The sequence below is a fragment of the Mauremys reevesii genome, linkage group 4 (genome assembly GCF_016161935.1).
Source record: "Mauremys reevesii isolate NIE-2019 linkage group 4, ASM1616193v1, whole genome shotgun sequence".
In the NCBI taxonomy this organism is placed as follows: Eukaryota; Metazoa; Chordata; order Testudines; family Geoemydidae; genus Mauremys; species Mauremys reevesii.
The window spans coordinates 91,711,109-91,727,770 of record NC_052626.1 but is presented as its reverse complement, the minus strand read 5'-3'; the positions used below and the strand labels follow the sequence as shown (position 1 = coordinate 91,727,770).

The 16,662-nt window shown below is 39.8% G+C and overlaps 1 long non-coding RNA gene across 3 annotated transcripts in view; it reads right to left on the bottom strand.

Annotated features, from left to right (window-relative positions):
* Positions 1-208: 208 nt before the first annotated feature.
* LOC120405112 overlaps positions 209-16,662 on the bottom strand; it is a 30,748-nt gene continuing 14,294 nt past the window's right edge. For all 3 annotated transcript variants that reach the window (XR_005598376.1, XR_005598374.1, XR_005598375.1), the window contains exons 3-4: positions 11,318-11,371; positions 209-415 (exon numbers count right to left, since the gene is read on the bottom strand). This is a non-coding gene — a long non-coding RNA (uncharacterized LOC120405112). The remainder of the gene's footprint in view (positions 416-11,317; positions 11,372-16,662) is intronic.

Here is a 16,662-nt window from a genome sequence, read left to right as displayed (position 1 = left end):
CAGATGGAAATTACGCAGGATTTTTTTTCTTTTAATTTAACAGTTTCTCTGCAGATAATAGAAAATCTGCAGAACTTTTAGATGTCTGATCCAGTGCTGTTTGTTGGGCTGGGATAAGTAAATAATTATAAATCTATCTCTCTCTTAATAGAGTTGATAATGCAAGCACAATATTTGGCAAGGAAAAAAACCCCTCGAAATTGTCATAAACCTCTTCTCTTCACCTTTAATACAACCTCTTGGTTTTTAATTACTCCTGTAAAGTGAGAGCAATCACAGGATCCTCCTGTGACATTTTCAAGTTTTCTGTCTGCTCCACTTACGAGAAACAAATGGGTCCGCTCAGCTCCATCTAGATTGAGTTTTTCATGAAGTCATTACTTCTGTCACAGGGACTATTTTCAAATTGAAAAATCTGAAACAATAAATGATGGTGAAGCAGTTAATAACTGTTAAGAAATCACATTTGGAAAATTGCATTTAAGCAATAACCTTTCTCCCTGTAATTAAATGACAGAAAGGTCCTGGTTTTAATTAAGTCAGCAATTTATAGTTATGAAGCTATACTTCACTATGCAGATTAGAAGATGATAGGTCACAGAACACCCTGAGTGCATTTTTAGCGGAGCTGATCTGGTAATTACTCCACTGTTCAGTGGTGACCACATTGAACCATATCTCTAGATTAAACAATTTTCTTTTCCCTGCTCCATGATGTATAACTAGGATGAGTAAATGTACCACTAGGAGTGCATCGAGCATCTTTAAATTAAAATGGATTTTAAATGAGGGGGCATGAGCGAAGGAAGTAATGTTTGAAGAACAGCGGTAGAAATGAATGGGCCACTAGTCAAGGCTTGCGAGCAGAGAATATATCATTGTTTTACAGGGCTTTCTATCTTGTGCTTGAATGTTTGGTGCAGATTTATGAGGAAGTAAAATGCTAATGTTAGTGTATTTATAAACATATGATGGGGATTTCATCTATAATTTATTCCCAGGCTCTGCATTATGCAGCCTATGAAAGAAAATGAAATGCTGTGTTGGACAGCAAAAGGGTTCATTAATACAGCTTTCACATTTTATTTAACTAACCCCCAGCTCATATTACACATTGATTATTACATTGTGAGATGTTTTTGAACACTTATTGTGTTCTTTTCCCCAGGCCTTTTGCTAGATACTTCAGTAGAATTTCAGCAGTGTTCAACTGTCTTATTTCGACTAGCACTAAGTTATATTCAGTTGGCCTGCAGGCATATAAACAATGTATGTATATTTATGTTTTTTTATCTGCAAGAGTTAGGGGTGTAGAGGTATGGCTTGGTTATTAATGTTTTCATTAAAATGTGGTGTTTTAGGGTTAGCTACTAATTAAACAGCCTGTAATCAAATTGGATCACTGCAGCACTTGTGATAGAATATTCATATTGTACAAGGATTATCAAATTAGTTTTGTAGAATATAAGCACTTAAATAGAGCTTTGTCACTTCTTCTACCTCCTTTACTGAACAATAAAGTCATTTTGTAGTGACTGATATTCATTAATGTACCAAGTTCCCTGGTGTAAATCAGCAGCACTCCATTAAAATCAAGGGAGCTTTGCCAGTTTACACCAGCATTACACTTGACTCACAAAATACCGTCTTACTGTATACTGCAATACTGGGGGTAGATGGTGGAGACAGGAAAAGCCAGTTACAAGATGATAGTAATCAGACTGGACATGAGCACCTACTGATATTAAGTGACTAGAGCAGATGATGTTTTTCCATTTTACTGGTACAAGACACTTGTTTATAATTATCTGGGAGTAACTTTCATTTTATTCTGTTCGCTCTTCTGTTTTAGCTTCAAAAACATTTTTGCATACCTTCTCATGTGTTCATTAAGTTTTAGAAGTGCCGTACAGATAACTCTATCTAACTTCATAGATTGAAAAACAATCTCTATTAGATTAAAGAATATGCATGGAAATAAAATAGGATTGTTAACAGATGTTCTTATTGAACATTATCTAACCAGAGAATCTTGACACTGTAGATAATAAATTGGTCACAGATACACAGGACTCTTAACTGCACTTAGTGATGCAATAGCCATTGTGGTGACCTTCTGAATTTCACCCATGTGACTGAAAGTGGAACTCCAGGATCTGTTCTGCTTTCACTTACACCTTATGTGTCTCAGATTTTTCAGAATTCCAAAGCAAGTGACATTACGTAGCTCTCTCATTTCAGGCCAGATCCAGCTCCCACTGGAGTCAGTGGAAGGTTCTCATTGATTTCAATGAGAGATGGATTAAACTCCAAGTTAGGCAAAGTCAGTATTCTTCCATTAAAGTGTGTATGTTTTTTAGGATTGAATCTGTCTGAACAGGGCAAGGAAAAGAGAAGGAAAAACATACCCAAATAAGAAAATTACTCTGAGAGTTCTAGTCTGTTTTGGCTATAGACACTTACGTGGAGCCATGTCCTCTTCCAGCTGTTGATGTTGACCTTCTGCATGGATCAAACAGTTACTACTCTAAACGATGTTCTACCCTGGGTTGTTTAAATATGTTATGAATTATATGAATATGGGAAGGATTTTGATAATTTCGAGACCAGATATTTTGAAAGGGTCCTAGGTGTCTTTTTAAAAAACCTGAGATTTCTAATAAACCTAATTCTGGTACATGGGAAGAAAATATGACAAGAATGGAACAACTTCTTATTGCACTCACTCTGTTTCTTTGCTCTCATGTTGAACAGTTTGACATTTAAATGTAAAGCAGTGTCTGTGACTACATATCCACCACCATATTTAATCTGAATGGACAGACACAAACGATCCCACCTACTCCTCCATGTAAATATACTATCTGTGAGGCACAGGATCTGGAGAATACAAAGGATGTCTAATTTTAATGAGAGATTCATTTGGGTCTCTCTTGTTTAAATTGTGTTGCAAATCTTGGTCACATTGCAGTTAATGGGCAGTCAGCCCAAAGTGAGTGACAGTCCAGTATAATCCATATGCTTTATCCATTTGTCAAAGTCTTTAAAAAGTTGATAAATACAGAATTAAAGATCAGCACAGTGATCAACAGTTATCCAGCAGAGAGGCTTTTAGGTTCAATGATGCTGACATATTTTCACACCAGTGAATTGTCTTCAGAAAAAGTCCCTAATATGTTAGGTTAAAGACATAATTTCTTTAGGCATGTGGGTCCTCATCTCTTTATTAACAAATGAAACAAGGAGTCCTTGTGGCACCTTAGAGACTCACAAATTTATTTGGGCATAAGCTTTCGTGGGCTATAACCCGCTTCATCAGATGCATGGAGTGAAAAATACGGTAGGCAGGTATAAATACACAGCACATGAAAAGATGGGAGTTGCCTTACCAAGTGGGGGGGTCAGTGCTAATGAGGCCAATTCAATTAGGGTGGTTGTGGCCCATTTCCAACAGTTGAGAAGAAAGGGTGAATATCAACAGAGGGAAAATTACTTTTTGTAGTGCTAATGAGGCCAATTCAATCAATCTTTATCAACAAATGTTTTTATGATTGTAGCTATTGAAGAAAATCCCTTTTTCCACTAATGGTTGAGCTCCTCTATGGACACTACATTATCTTGTGGGGAAGAAGCTCAATACATGTCTTGTGCTGAGGGAGTAAAGTGCTGCAGATCAAATGGTAGCGTTTGTTGCTCACTCTTGCAGTAGTTGCCTGGTTTTCAGAGAGTGGTAAAAAGTAATGATCACCTTGGCATCCAAATCTTCAACGTACCTTTTGCCATAGAACCTGAAAGAGTGTAGTAAAGGAAGTAGAGGCCACAATGTTTTCTAAACAGTAAAACTGGCAGATGTTAGGAGTGCTAGAAGTAGTAGGCTAAAGGCCCAAACTTGCACTTCTTGTGCATCCAAGTTCACACGGGGGAAGCGATAATCTCAGAAGGGTGTCCACTGTACATTAGAGCTTGGATCTTAATGTTTCAGTTTACCTTTAAACTAAGATCACAAACGGAATTTCTGTAAATGTAAGAATATCCTCAGATTGCATTTTAAGACAAAAACAGATCCTTTCTTGATTTATTTGCCTCCCACTACATTAATTTATGATTCTACATTCTCCTACAATAGCTGGAATCACTAGGACTTAAAGCAGAAAATTCCTTTGCTTTCCTTGCACTAAGTAAGCCCAGGGGAACATTCCTTGAAAACAAGCCATCATAGTGCCTTTAAAAGAGTGTTGGGGCATAGCATACACTGACAGTCTGAGGGCTCTGTATGGGACGTATCCTGCAATTAACATATACTTGCCATGCAAGGACACCTAAACTACTAAATGGAAATGTCACTGTAAAACAGGACATTCTTGCTATGTTATCTGCTAGAGACACCTACAATTAAGGTGGACAGAAAGAAAGAATTTGAATTAAGAAGAGAGACATTCTTGGTGACAGTGGAAATCATAAAGGGAGAAGTGGATAAATTCTTATACAACTCAGAGGGAAAAGTGAATTTGAAGCAATATAACAAAAACTGTCAAGCGATGCTGGCATGGCGCTGGTTCAGGAGTAAAGGTGGTTTTGTGTTTTAATTTTTGATGAGCACTGTCTTTTGCAACCATTTAAGTCATGGCAGCTTGGCAAGAATATCATGGAAACTGTAGAAAAATAGAAACTATCAAAATGTTATCTCCAGTCATACCTGCTTTATTAAGCTACAGACATTGACTGCAATATCTGTTGGCTTACAAGAATAAAACTGGTTAAAATCTCTACTGCTATTCAGGTTTTGATTTAACCCTCAACATCTTATATTGAAATAATGATTAATATGTTTTATTAATTAAACGGTTAAGTTACTATGCTCACAGGAAGGTAGCAATATCTAGAGGTTCAAGCAAAGGAATGGGAGTCAGGATATTTTTTTATTATTCCTGGTTTTGCCACTGATTGTGTATATGAGATACCTTAGTACCATTTATCTTACAAAAGGATATTGGCAGATTTCCTTATCCCCCTCCTCGTAACACAAGACTGTTTTTTGTTTTGTTTTGTTTTTTTACCCCTCTTGGATATTTTCAGTTCAAGACTACACCGTATGGGCCATGGCAACCTTTCAATGGGATCATGAATAAAGTTCTCAGTTCACATTATCAATATGGCTGTGCCTACCTTGATATCATTATCTGTAGCTCCACATGGGAAGATCACCTACAACCTATGAGGGCAATATGAGGATTCCTACAAGAAGCCGGTCTCACAGCTAACCCCACAAAAATGTAAATTAGCAACCACATAGATGACCCATCCAGGATACCAGCAGGAGGCAGACTCTTGAAGACAATAATCAGTAAAGTGCAGACTCTAACCACGTGCCTTATCCCCACAGACAAAGACAAGTGAGGCAGTTCCTGGACCTGGCTGGATACTGATCTGAAGCTTATCCCTAGCTTTGCATTGATCACTGCTCCCAAATGGACCGTGTAAAAGGCAGTAATCCTAGGAAGATCCACTGGGATACAAAGTGTGAAATGGCTTTATGCACCTTGAAGGCACTCCTTTGTCAGACACCCCTGTCCATTTTAATCCCATCTTTTCCCAGGAATTTTATTTTATAGCTGGATGCCTCAGATGTCAGCCTTGGTGCCGTGCTTTCACAGGATTTGCAGGTGAGAAGCATCCAGGCCTGTACTGAAATAGAAAATATTCCCCAGGGAGAGAGCCTAATTCTTATTGAGGGAAGAGGCCTGGGATTTTAAGTGGGCAATAGATTCTCTCAGGTACTACCCGCTGGTCAGCCTATTCTCACTGATCACCAATTGTGCCCTCTTATGTTGGTTGAATACCACAAAAGACTCAAACCCACATATAAGGCCCTCTCCCAATCAGGAGAAGACTAACAACCTCCCTCTAGGTTCAACCAATACTAAATAGGCACAATACCAAATAGGCTTGTCACAAGCAGGGGCAGCAACAAGGAGGAAAGCCGCCATGTCCTACAAGTAGCAGACTCTTGCTACAGAGCAGCTGAGAGAGAAATAGTTGACAAGCATCCATCACACACGAGGACTTAACAGACTCACCACAAGCTGATCACCACATGACAGAAGCTGAAGATAAACCCTGAACCAGGGTCTGGCCACACTGGATTGCCACAAACAAACCAGACCTTTATAGGAAACTCAGACTGAAGACTCCAACTCTGAGAACCTAGAAAGGCTGGAGTAAGTTTCCCAAGTGGAGAAAGGACTTCAGAAGGGGAAGAGACTCTGAAACTGGCCAAGCATGATCCCAGAGAAAGGCCTAGCCTATCACGGGATTTGGCGGGGAGGGGATGAGGGAGACCAGGAGATGGGATCAGTGGGTTAGAAGATGAGAGCATATGAGAAACTTCTGTATTTGTGACAGAAGAGATGGAGGGGGACAGAGCTGGGGAAGGAACGCAAGCAGAGGATACAAAGAAGGTCATGTCACTTTTTTTGTCAATTTTCTCTTGGAAGAAATTGACAGTTGCTAGTCAGCTGCTAGGTGGTATTCCACATGAAACACACTGGGCCCAGTAATCCATTCCACTTTTCCTCCTTTGCCCCACCTGCAAAGGGGACAAAAGCCATCCTTCCAGCTGGGGGAATCCCCCATGACCCAGCAGCTTCTACCCACCATTTCCTTCCAGCCCCCAGCATAGTGGGTGTGGCAGGAACACCTCTATATTCCTTATCACAGCTGCTGGAATGGTCCCTTGGGATGATGGGCTTTCAGGAGTAAATCAGACCAGTCCTAAGGCTGCTTTAAGTCACACAGGGGCCACAAATGGGAAGCTACAAAGGGCTAACTCTATTGCCCTCCCCCTCAGGTCCGATACTGAGTACAGCTTAGTTGGATCCAGAATTGGGGCCATTAATGTTAAAATTAGGCATGTTCTGATGCCTACCTGATTATTACTGTTCATAGGTCCGGTAGTATCCCCTTCACTCTGCAGACTAGGTCCCTAATTCACCACTGGCATCAGCTCAAGGGCTATGCAAAGTATCCACAATAACATCTGAAAACTGCAATTGCTGAGTCACTTTACTGTGATTTAGTGAATTTCCTCCAGGTTTCTGACAGTGCATTGAGGTTTTGAAACTTTCACTCAAATATTTTTTCAAACATAACCTAAAATTTTTCCATAGTATTTTCTTGATAGTTAATGATCTCTGCTTCAGGACATTTGTCATATGTTGGGTCTAAGATTTCTGTCCTTTGCTTGTAAGTCTGAGAACTGATTTGTGGGGTTTATTCTGATGTGCTAACAATGCTAATCAGGGTCCCTGGAATGCACTAAGGATTTTCTATCTGTTTTTTGATATTTTACTGCCTTTTCTGCTAACACACTTGGCTGTGTTTGAACTGACGTTTCTGAATATTACCAAAATGAGTCACTTATGAATTGTGTGCCATTTTTAAAACTTTTCTAGAGTGCCATGCTGAGCAAATTGCAATTTGCAATATTTTACTTAATATTGTAACATACACAAAGTGTTGTGCGACAGGTCAATTTCATAATAATTTTAGTGGCAGTCCACTAATAAGAGGTCATATTTCCCACTTAATTCAAATAGATTTCAGCCACCCTTGCATCCAGGGCACTCTCATGTCATATCAGTGGTCTCTATTGCAGTCTGTTCTGTATGTCTACTGCAGTTATCATAGTGGGATAGTTTATCTCCAGTGGCAGCATTCATGCCTATCAAGAGTAGAACATCTCAGGCATTGTTTTTACACTTCTCAACACCCAAAAAGGAACTGTGTCTCTAGAATGTCTGACCCCATGCTGTGTGAAGTTAGGACTCTATGCACGTTGCCACACAGGATGTGATTCTGTGCAATTTTACCCTTTTAATTCCAACAGAGTTTATGCTTGGAGTTGTCTGGGTGTTTTCTAATGGCTGTCCATCTAGAATTAGTCCTCCTAGCTCTGTAAGATAGGTCTGTGTTCCTCCAAATCTTGTTTTAGAAATGAGTAGTACTAGCACATGTTTAATTGGAACTGCTCTTCCAACACCTCGGCTTCACTATTTATAGATGCTCTTTAAAGCATAGCTGCTAGAAGACACTGCTTATGAGACCTGTACTAGGACAAGGATGATCTGGTGATTAGGATTCTAGCCTGGAATGTGGGATTCATAGAGTCCAAGGCCAGAAGGGACCCTTTTGCTTCTCTGGCCTGCCCTCCTGTATGACACGGGCCAGAGATCTTCCAGGAATTGATTCCTAGAGCGGATCTTTAAGAAAAACGTCCAGTCTTGATTTAAAAATTATCAGCGATGAGAATGCACCACAACCCTTGGTAAGTTGTTCCAGTGACTAAATGGAGATCCAGGTTCAGTTCCTTGCTCTGCTATAGGCTTCCTCTATGACTTTCAGCAAACCCTTTAGGCCCTTCCCAATGACTTGTAGTGCAGGATCAGGGCCTTAATGTCTCTGTGGCTCAGTCCCTGTCTGTAAAGTGGGGATTAACAGTACTTCCTTAGCTCAGGCGTTGCAAGGATAATGCATTAAAGTTTGAGAGGTGCTTAAATATTATGGTAAAGGGTCGGGGGACATATAAGTACTGAAGATACTGACATTTAATGAGTATTACTGTATGATAATTTCATGACCATTTTTTGAAATCCAGGCAGTGATTTGCACACTGTGTTCTGTAATGTGGTTTGCAACTGTTTATGGTCATCTTTGGTGTAAATGGTCACAACTCTATATATGTTGTTCTTATAATAGACTCCTCACTGAGGTATCTCCACTGACTTCATTGAAGCTGCTTCTGCTCACGCTAATGGTGAATATGGCCCACGTACTCTGCCAATCACCCATCACATTTGGGACACAAAGCAAGCCTGAAAGCTATCAATATGTATATAATTCTGTTTGAAGGTTGTTATCTTGGGGCAAGACCAGTGAGGGAAAGGAGATTTTTTTGCATACTCAGGCCAAAACCAGAACATTTAAGTACTTAATTTTTTTCTGGAAGATTTGTCCATTAATTTTAATTAAGCTTTCTCTAGGCTCAAAAGTATGAAGAGCACTATTAAACAAAAGAGAGAGTTTGCTTGTCAGGCATTTTCTCTGCACTCACAGTTCTGTTTCTTTATGGTCAGAGAAACACTTTCAGCCATATGTCTTTAGAGCAATGCTAACACTTAGTGACCAGTTAAGCAAATCCCACTTGTGAAATTCTTGTGGCTGCATTGTGCTGGGAGCCTTCATCTCAGGGCTCTATTCTGTCGCTGCTTGTTTTTTCACATTAAATGAAGTGACTTAGATGGGATATGTGGATTGGTGATGTATTGTATGGGGAATTCTCTGCCATTGAAAGGTTGTACAGTGTGAAACTAAATCCTTGAGAAGAGACAGGAATTTGCATATATTCCTCTCCTCTAAAAAGCAAGTTATCAAACCTTTTTGATTTGCTGGACCCCAAACTGCGAGGGGAGGAGGTACGTAAATCAGGCTGTGGGTTGCCTCCCGTACTGTTTCTGCTATCCAAGTGGGAGATCTGATCAGCCACTGAGTTGTAGAACTTGTGTGTGACTCGGACTCAAAGCTGTTTGCTTTCCTTAGACCCTCTCCAGCTTCCTCTGGAATCAATGGGAGTTGTTCCATTGACTTCAGTGTGCATTGGTTTGACCATATCTAATGCTTCAGTTTGGATGAAATACTGCACCACCAGAACTCCTGACACTTTTCCCCATTTACTGAAACTGAACTAAACCCCTTCCCCAGATCCTGAAGTTTCAGATAAGGGTTTGAAACTTCAGGATTCCTACTTTTTGCCATGCTGAAACCCAGAAGTACCTTGTCCTTTGCCCTAAGAGGTATGTGGGGAGTTCCAACCATTCGGCTTCCCTGTCTTAGGCTCCATGTCTCCCACATAGTACCTAGACACCCACTCTCACTTACCTTGTGCTAGGGTGACCAGATGTCCTGATTTTATAGGGACAGTCCTGATATTTGGGGATTTTTCTTATATAGGTCCTAACTACCCCCCACGCCCTGTCCCGATTTTTCATACTTGCTATCTGGTCACCCTATCTTGTGCTGTGTTCTGGGGTTGAGGCCTAACCCTCCACCTGGGCGTACTCCTGGATGTGTTACTACCTAATCTGTACCAGCATAACCTCTATTTGAATAATATCAGAATCAGTTCTGGATTTCATTGCTTATCACACCTCTCTTTCGTACTGCCTATTACTACCCAGTAGTAATAGCTCACAGTGCTTGGCCTGGCTTCTCTTGTAATCTGCCTGTATAGTTATGCTTGGCTTTCTTTGGCTCAAGAACTAAATGACCATACAATAAATTGTGTTGTCTTGAGCAGGACTGTTCTGTTTCCTATGATGTTACAATAAGGGCCACATTTCAAAGGTATTAGGTATCTAAAGATGCAGATAGGTGCTTAACTCCCATTGAAATGAGTGGGAGTTAAGCACCTAGGACCTGTGAAAATCCCACTGAGTGCCTATCTATATATTTAGGCACCTAAATACCTTAATAAATCTGGTCCTTCCTTCCCTCACTTTGGACAGAATTTTCTTTAACCTAGACAGCATGGTTCATTACACTTCCACAGTTATTACTGCCACCTTTAACTTATTTTTTTTATTATGATGTCAAATCTACTCAGTGATTACATTTAAACTATTCCGGGCATAGCATAGGCACATAGCATCTCTCCTTTGTGAACTTGGCATAGTATCAGACATTAGTAAATCAGGGTTGAGATACTTCTGAGCAAACAAAATATCATGAATTTACTGCAATTTTTGCTGTATAGAAAGTGAATTTGTAGGGGGTTCTTTGTTTGTTTTTAGCCCTCTTTGAGACCCAATACTGTTTCTTGTTACTGTCTGTCTTTGATCCAGTGAAAATATCTGTCCAGTGTGCTAATATTTCATTTGACTGTAGGTCCATGTAATTTACAGTGACAGAAAGTCAATATGACTCTGCTGGTGCAGCTCAGCAAGATTTGTATGTGTTACCTCATGAAGTTGTAGATAAGATTTTTTTTTAATAATATGGATCTGATAATAATTTATTTGGTTAACAAAAAAATGTGTGAACATCAGTCCACCTAGGCAAAACATTGGCTTTGGGAAAATAATTTGTATCAATTCAAATTTCCAATTTAATGCATAAACAACAATGTGCAAACATGTGAACCTTACAGATTCATAGAAACAACACTAGATTGGCTAAGCTGGTAAGTAATGTGAAAATCAATCTATTCAAGTGCTCTCTATGGTTGCAAGTTTTAAAAATGCAGGCAACTCTTCCCCATTCTCACCTTCCATCCTCGTCCTCCCTCTTGATGCCCAGTGTTGGAATTACCAAATCTTCTCTGAAAGATAACAGTTTTAAAGAAGTAAAATAAATCTTCTTGGTTCATGTACATTTTTCTGGTTTTAAAATCATCAAACCAACATTTTGGCCTTAAGCTACTTTAAGTTCAAGTATCCAAAATAATTATGCTTTAAATTGTTAAAACTTCTCTAATTGATATTCCATTTTGCTGTGTTTTGCTGAATCAGACACTTAAGAGCATGCTTCAGGTATTATTGAGACTAGAACACATTTTAAGCACAAGCTTAAGTGCTTTGCTAAATTGGTGTCTTGGTTTCCTGGCCACAATTCTGGTAGTCTTTATTAATCCATGTGATTGATGTATGCTTCTCCTGTATTTATTTGTGGGTTGTAAAATCTGCCAGAGTAACTGTAGATGGAGCTTAAAACACTCACTTTTAACTTTGTGCATGTCTCTGATTTGGATGCTTTGAACGGAAATATGAAAACTTGTGTTCACAGTTATTGCTTTGCTGAAAGAGGCATTATTGCAGGCTTCATCCTTGTGACAGGCCATATGATACCGCAGTCTCAAAAGACAACAAAACTTTCAATAAGTTTTCAGTGAGCAAAAGCAGGGCATCTGCCTTGCCTTTCTTGTATTTCTAGCTACTCTTTGCCAGCATCCTGCCATTTCAGGAACATCTTGGACATATGGTGAGTAGAGCGCCAATGCACTGTAACCTACTACTTCAGTTGATATGTTAGCAAGTTGCTGACCCACTGCAGCTCATTCATGAAATTTCAGCTGTGACAGAATGAATGCCCAGAGTGGTCACTGATTAGACTGCCACTCCTAATATATTCTCATCCCTGCAGTTATCAAGCAGGAAACCAGTGACAAGTAAATCTAGGCAGCGTGGGAAATACAGAATGTGAAACACTCACAGACCTGGAGCATAGTATAGCATTTACTGTGACTGTTACTGTGTACGACATCACAACACAGTGGTTTGAATCTCCAAAAGATACCCCGACACCTTGGAAAAAAGGCAAACCTCACACCACATTTGAAATTTGTATTCCCATATTTTCCCATAAAAGTAGAACAGGAAATACATTCAAATATTCCCAGGCCAGAAGGGACCATTGCAATCATCTAATCTGACCTCCTGTATAACACAGGCCATAGAACTTCCCCAAAATAATTCCTAGAGCATATTCTTTAGAAAAAAAATCCAATCTTGATTTAAAAATCAACAGTGATAGGGAATCGACCATGACCCTTGGTAAATTGTTCCAATGGTTAATTACACTCACCATTTAAAAACTTACATTTTATTTCCAGTCTGAAATGATGGCAAGATCTGACTTTGAAATTTCAGGGCCATTTCCTGAATCTCTTAGTCACTATTTATCAAGGCAAAACTCTTATTAATGTCACTGGGAGTTTTGCTTGAATGTAGGAGTACCGACAGCAGGATTTGATGCAATGGTTTTGTCTGGGGAAATGGTCTAGTGGTCAGAGCACCAGAGTTGACATATTTATACTCTCTGGAAACAAGCATTTGAATTTTCACAGGGCTAACTCAACTCTTCACATATTTGAGGTAGATAAAGTAGATTCCTTACAGCTTATTGTGTGGGACCCTCTGAGTCAGACCTTTTAAAAATTAGTTTTTTTCCATTCCGTTTTGTCAAATTTCTTTACACTTTAGTCCTCTTTTTCTTTTACAGTTAGAATCCAATCATTTTCTCTTATCTACCCATATTTTAAACATTGTAGAAATCCACAGATCATTTCCAGCAAACTTTTCATCTGCTTGACCAACAAATAGTAGCTTTTCTGTGTCTAACTCTTCTCAATGTGCAGCCATTTAATAGCATTTTTTGATTCCGTTCATCATGCATATTCCCTGGATTGCCAAGTAGAATAACAATACATTTAGCAAAGTTAGCTCTTTTTTTGAGAGAGAGAGAATGAAAATATAGAAGTATATGTATATATATATCATCCTCGCTTGCTCTCTGTGAGGAGAGTATTATGGATGTACCCATACACTGTATGAATGTATATTACAGGCATATAGATATAAGCATAGCCTTAAAATAGTATTCTTACATTTAGCTATAAATATCTCCACAAATACAGCAATTGGTGCAAGGCATTATGGGGGTATTAGATATAAGCAAAAAGCTCCTGTGCCTGGTATTTAGGCAGTATCTCAGCATCCCCATCAAGTTCATTCCTGTCTCAAGACTGATGACAGGTTTCATAGTGGTAGCCATGTTAGTCTGTATCAGCAAAAACAACGAGGAGTCCTTGTGGCACCTTAGGGACTAACAAATTTATTTGGGCATAAGCTTTTGTGGGCTAGAACCCACTTCATCAGCTGCATGAAGTGAAAAATACAGGAGCAGGTATATATACATGAAAGGATGGGGGTTGCTTTACCAAGTGTGAGGTCAGTCTAATGAGATAAATCAATTAACAGCAGGATACCAAGGGAAGAAAAATAACTACACCAACATTCCACACAAAGATGGACTACAAGCCATCAGGAATAGCATCCCTGATATCATCACTCCAAACCTGGTGGCTGAACTTTATGACTTTGTCCTCACCCACAACTATTTCAGATTTGGGGACAATTTTAAGTCAGCAGGACTGCTATGGATACCCACATGGCCCCTCAGTATGCCAACATTTTTATGACTGACTTAGAACGCTTCCTCAGCTCTCATCTCCTTACGCCCCTTCTCTACTTGCGCTACATTGATGACATCATCATCTGGACCCATGGGAAGGAGGCCCTTAAGGAATTCCACCAAGATTTCAACGATTTCCACCCTACCATCAACCTCAGCCTGGACCAGTCCACACAAAAGGTCCACTTCCTAGACACTACAGTGCTAATAAGCGATGGCCATATAAACACCACCTTATACTGGAAACCTACTGACCGCGATACTTACCTACATGCCTCCAGCTTTCATCCAGACCACATCACACGATGTGGTCTGAATACCCCCATTGCTAGCAGCCAAGCTCTAAGATGCAACCGCATTTGCTCCAATCCCTCAGATAGAGACAAACACCTACAGAATCTCTATCAAGCATTCTTAAAACTTCAATACACCTGGTGAGGTGAAGAAACAGATTGACAGAGCCAGAAGGGTACCAATAAGTCACCTACTACGAGAGGCCCAACAAAGAAAGTAACAGAACGCCACTAGCCATCACCTACAGCCCCCAACTAAAACCTCTCCAGTGCATCATCAAGGATCTACAACCTATTCTGAAGGACGATCCCTCACTCTCACAGACCCTGTGAGCCAGGCCAGTCCTTGCTTACAGACAGCCCCCCAACCTGAAGCAAATACTCACCAGCAACTACATACCACACAACAAAAACACCAACCCAGGAACCAAACCCTGCTACAAACCCCAGTGCCAACGCTGTCCACATATCTATTCAAGGGACACCATCATAGATGTGTACCACATCAGCCACACCATCCAGGGCTCATTCACCTGCACATCTACCAATGTGACATGTGCCAGCAATGCCCCTCTGCCATGTACATTGGCCAGACCAGACAGTTTCTACGCAAAAGAATAAATGGACACAAATCTGACATCAGGAATCATAATATTCAAAAACCAGTAGGAGAACACTTCATTCTCTCTGGTCACTCAATAACAGACCTAAAAGTGGCAATTCTTCAACAAAAAAACTTGAAAAACAGACTCCAACGTGAAGCTGCAGAACTAGAATTAATTTGCAAACTGGATACCATCAGATTAGGCCTGAATAAAGACTGGGAGTGGTTGGGTCATTACAAAACCTAAACTTAATTTCCCCAATACTAATTTCTCCCTGCTATCTCTCACACCTTTTTGTCAACTGTCTGTAATGGGCCACTCTCTTACCACTTCAAAAGTTATTTTTCCTCCTTTGGTATCCTGCTGTTAATTGATTTATCTCATTAGACTGACCTAACACTTGGTAAAGCAACCCCATCCTTTCATGTATTTATACCTACTCCTGTATATTTCACTTAATGCATCTGATGAAGTGAGTTCTAGCCCACGAAAGCTTATGCCCAAATAAATTTGTTCGTCTCTCTAAGGTGTCACAAGGACTCCTCCTCGTTGTTTCTGTCAATACTGATGGGAATTCTCTAGGACTCTTTCATAGACTCAAGATTACTGCAGTGCATCACAGTCTGGCATTTCCCCTTTCTGCCCCCTGACAGTTCTGCTCCCTGCCCAGATAATCCCCTATTCCCAGTGGAGTCATAGAGAGGAATCCTCAGGAGTGGTGCAAAAGGGACTTAACCAGAGCCGTAATGTAGTTCTTTGTTACTTCCAAAACACTACAGGTTGTGAATATGCCACATCTGAACACTATCTTCCTTTCAAAATTATCTGGAGGATGGAGATAGTTTTTTGCGACAACTTATTTATGGATGGGGTATAATTCATAAGCGTATATAAAATGCTTTTGCAATCCTCAGAAAGAAGACCTTCTTTACAAAAAGTTCCTAATATAAAGGAGGAGATTGCAGTTTTTAGGTGAGAGAGCTTGCATGACAGTCATTTCTTCCTGCAGTCATTTTGTCTTGTACCTCCAGTCAAAGGTGATATGAACAGGGGGAAACTTGTACCTAGGTGCCTGGAGTCTACCACAAAAGCTCTATAATGCATAGAGTACATTTCAGGTCACTATTGCATGCTTGAGTGCATTTTTAATTCCTTTTTTAAACACCAATCACTTCAAGTAGAGTGCATAGAGTTCATGACACAAACACATCTGGATTTCAGTTGTTGATCTGAAATATTCACCGTCCAATATGGTAAAAGCAGCTGTTGGATTGGCAATCATAGTAGATGTGAATGATCACATGGGAAGTCCCATATGTAGCTTAGCTGAGAGCAACACAGCATACCAGACTGTCTTAAATTGTGTTCTGGATTTATGAATGTTTGCTTATCCACCTTATTCATCATTCCTCCTCCACTATAGAAGTAGAAGATTATTATAAATTTTGAAATGGTTCCTTAAATTCCAGAATTAAATGTTATAGCAAACTGGTGTGGACAGAACTCAGGATCTTAATCAGACAGACTTAAGTTGAGATGAAAACTTTAAAAATCACTCCCTTTTTTGGTATTCGCATAACTCACATATTTGTGCAAAGCGAGCACTTCTGCAAAAGGCCAAAAACTTCAAACTTGAGGGACTGATAATTAAAATATGCTGAGAATCTATACTTTCCACTGAAGTAGTTAGAAGCCGTGAATGCTCATTACCTTTGAAAATCAGGCAAAGAATGCCTAAATCT